The sequence below is a fragment of the Vanessa atalanta genome, chromosome 23, assembly GCF_905147765.1.
Source record: "Vanessa atalanta chromosome 23, ilVanAtal1.2, whole genome shotgun sequence".
Lineage (NCBI taxonomy): Eukaryota > Metazoa > Arthropoda > Insecta > Lepidoptera > Nymphalidae > Vanessa > Vanessa atalanta.
Genome location: NC_061893.1, coordinates 32,501 through 36,667, shown reverse-complemented (window position 1 = coordinate 36,667; position 4,167 = coordinate 32,501).

The following is a 4,167-nucleotide window of genomic DNA, read 5'->3' as shown; positions in this document are numbered from 1 at the left end:
TCTTCGTCTTTTATTCTCAACCACGTGCTTCACTGACGAGTAACTTAGTATGCAAGGCATCGAACCGAGAGACCGCTCGAGTCGACGTGTTGAGGTTATGAAAACTGTATACTTCTTATACTTAATTCAGAAAGACGCCCTGGAAAATTTAAATAACTTATTTCGTTATTATTCTATGAGTACTAATGATGTACGGGAGAAGAGGACTGACCAATTCCTGAAGGCAATAGTAAATAGCACAGCACGATACAAACCTCGACCCTACAATACAATAATATAAAATAATTAATACTATGTAAAATTCCAAACTAAATACCTATATAAATAAAATGTCATCAAACTGAAAATAAAAAACAAGGCTTAAGGACCTCAATTGTGATGATACCGAGTTGTTAAATAATAAATTATAATAATTACTGTTGTATTCCATTTTATTGTAACATCCTTACCAACGACTAAACACACGCACGGGATCTCACACACAAACACACTCACGCACACTTGCACTTACTTACATACTGTAAAGTTTTTTTTTAATATTTTTAATATGATTTTATATTTGTGAATTTAAAATTTATCAGACAAAATCATCTCTATCTTTGAATTTATCTTAACATAAATAAACCACCAAATCATGCAATAAAGTATTTACTTAGTTAAACTTAAAACAATCATTTTCAACAAATTACACGTTGCGCTAATCGACCTGAAGTTCACAAGAAAAATGAATGGTGGGTCAATGCAGATGAGTGCGCTTTGATTTCTATTTTATTTCTAGCCAGTTGTAGCTGACAGGTAATTTGTACCCGCCAGAGAATCTGCAGACGAGCCAGAGAATTCAGTGAAAGGATCCAGGTCTAGTTCTAGGACTGGATCACATTCTACGTCATTTGAAACACTAAAATATATATTTATGGATATTCTATTACTCGTATAGATAGTAAAAAATCTAGACATTCATTTTTGTTATGTAATAGCCGAATAGCAGATGGGCCACCTGATGTTAAGTTACCACCACCGCCCGTAGAATTTGGCGCTGTGAAAAATATTAACCATCCCTTACTTCGCCAATGTGCCGCCACCCTTAGGAACTAAGATGTGCATGTAGATACACTGGCTCACCCATTTTTCAAACCGGAACACAACATTACCAAGAATTGCTGCTTGGCGGCAGAATATCTGAAAAGTGGGTGGTACCTACCTAGACGGGCTTGCACCAAGCCCTATTACAGAGTAAAGTAAAGTACCATATAACAAACAACTGAAACAAAAACTACAACTGAGTGTTCTCATTACTAATTATCACAAGTACCACATCGATTAATATCTTAATGGTTACATTTTTCATCCATTATTACATTTTCATCATGGGCATCCTTTTGCTCCTGTTCATGACGGATTCTGGCTTCGTGAGTCTAGCTCGCAGATTTTTTGTCGGCTGCGCAGATACGGTTTTCATCCGAAATTCGGGCATATTCGTGGGAGTTTCGGCCCAATTTTAAATCCATACCGTGCATAATCAATAATAAAGCTGATGTTCCTTAATTGAGCAATTAGCAATACAAGCAGCGACCAATTCCGCAATATTAACAATCTTTGAACCAGTAGGAAGTATTTTTGGAGTAATTTTCCGGATCAACTGGTTGAACCGGTTGTTGTTATTTTGTGTGAAACCTCCAACACACCGTTCCAGAAGTTCATACTTCCTGAGATCTTCATGTATTGGTTTCATAGCCATTAAAACTTCATCTGGTAATAGATTATACTCATGCTTAAATGATGTAAGAATATTTGTAGCTGATGCTCGTTGCCAAGAGCACCAAGAGTCTGGACCTTTTGGGCAGTTATCGTGCTGAGGTTTTTTATCTGTAAAGCTATGGTGATAATAGGTAGCCTATATAGCGTTTTTCAATTTTTACAGTTTCTTATAGCCAAACCATAGTACACAGTTAATTTGTCTATTAGTTTACTTGTTAGTTTACCCTTGCCAGAAAGAGTTTCTTTTGTGTTTTTTTTCTTTTTACTATTTTTTCCTCAGTTGTTTTCTTTACTAACAAACGGGTCAAAACGAATGGGGTCTTTTTTGCATGTGTCCAACACATTATTTTTGATTGATAACAAAATCTTCACCGTAAGGTTGGGCATTGAGAATACCTGAGGCGCGCTGATCCTTCTATATCTGACTTAGAGCGCACACCAACCAAAGGCTATGTTTCCGAAACTATTATTCGGACCAACTTGAAAATTAGAAATTATTAAGCCAAAAAAAATAACGATTTTTTTGAACCCACGAAACCTTAATGGTCCTTGGAAGACAGGGTCCGGCCGTTGTGAAACCTGTGAACAAAGCAGCAGACAGAAGCCGTCTTAACTGTGGTAGGACCATTTCAAATTTTACAAACTATATTTACATAGCAGAGTATTACCAATATTTAAGTCAGGTCAAGTAAGGTCAATCAGACCCCAACAACTATAGGCCCATCTCTGTACTACCAACTCTTAGCAAGATCTTTGAAATGTTATTACATCAAATATCAAATGCTAGTACATTTTAACAATAACAAGTTGCTACACAAGAAACAATTAGGATTTCCAAGGGATCGCTCGACAACTGACGCAGATTTGAGCTCGTTAAATATATATACAAGGCCTGAAAGGAGTCACAGGATGCCTTAGGGATATGTTGTGATTTATCTAAGGCCTTTGATTGTGTGCAACACGAAACTTTGGTCAGAAAGCTACGTCATTATGGAATAGGGACACAGCACTCAGTCTTCTAATTTCGTATCTGAGGTCTTCAGTTACTGTGGGGGTCCCTCAAGGATTAATTCTTGGACCATTTCTCTTCCTTGTTTATATAAATGACCTGCCACATCTCCTAGGTGATAAACTCGAGATAGTATTGTTTGCTGATGATACTTCTTTAATTTTTTTTTTTTTTATAAATAAAAAGACGTCTTTCAATATATGACGATGTGCACAATACTCTCTCTGAAATAATAAATTGGTTTAGTGTTAATAATTTAATGTTAAATAGAAAAAAGACAAAATGTATTATATTCACTACTCCCAATGTAAGATGTGTCAAAACGAGTGTACTTTTAAACGGGGAAGAATTAGAGGTTGTTTTAGAATCAACAGAGTTCCTTGTTCATTCTAAAACAACATCTAATTCAGCTCAACATATTGAAACGTTATTTGTTAGTAATCTATTTGCTTCTGGAGTAGATGATTTTAAGTAAAATCCGCAAATATACTCTACAACATAACAAAACCAAAGGTGTTTCATTCTACCCCCGATCAGATAATAAATGAGCTAATCCCACTTGTTCTATTTGCAAAGACAGCATCTATTGCATCGATGCTAATAATTTTTTTCAATTGTTTTGCACCTATACATTCCGTTAGATAATGTTAATATTCAACTTGCTGTCGCTGCTGTACCGCTGCGGTAGACGACACAAGACAAGGCAACTAGAAAGGAGCGAGCTAAAAAGTAAGCAGAAGCTCAAGCTTTCAATAAGGATTCATTCAGTCATTGGTAGATCTGTAGGCGAATTATTACATTTAATTAGTTTATTTTATTTATTACACTTTACATAAACATAATATAATATTTTATTTAATATTTATTTATGTATTAATATTATAAACATCTTACACATTTCACCAATACATACATACACATTATAATTTATATTAAATAATAAAATATATATAAATAATTAATTCACAAGCATACTCGGGCGAAACCCGTAGTATACGGCGTTCGGATATTATTCTCCGACTACCGACTACTGCGGAACAAAGTCACATACTTAGTCGGCTATTCGTAGTCGGCATAACGTTCGATGCGATTTGCTTGGTTTTCTCATTACTTTATATTTCCTGAGTTTTTGTGTTGTGCTATATTTCTATGTGTGACTGTCTATATATTCTATTCTGTCTATCTTCTGTTGACCTTTTGAACTTTCTTGTGTGTTTTGTGAACTGTGACTAATATCCGTGTACTGGACTGTTAGCGTGAGTACTTTTATTTCCTCTGTATACGTGTTTACACACTTCTACCCCAAAGATCCTTTGGTTACTACTAAACTAATTACTAATTAGTATGGTAAATATAATAGATGGCGCTAGTATACTCCTGAATCGCGGTTGTTTCACTCA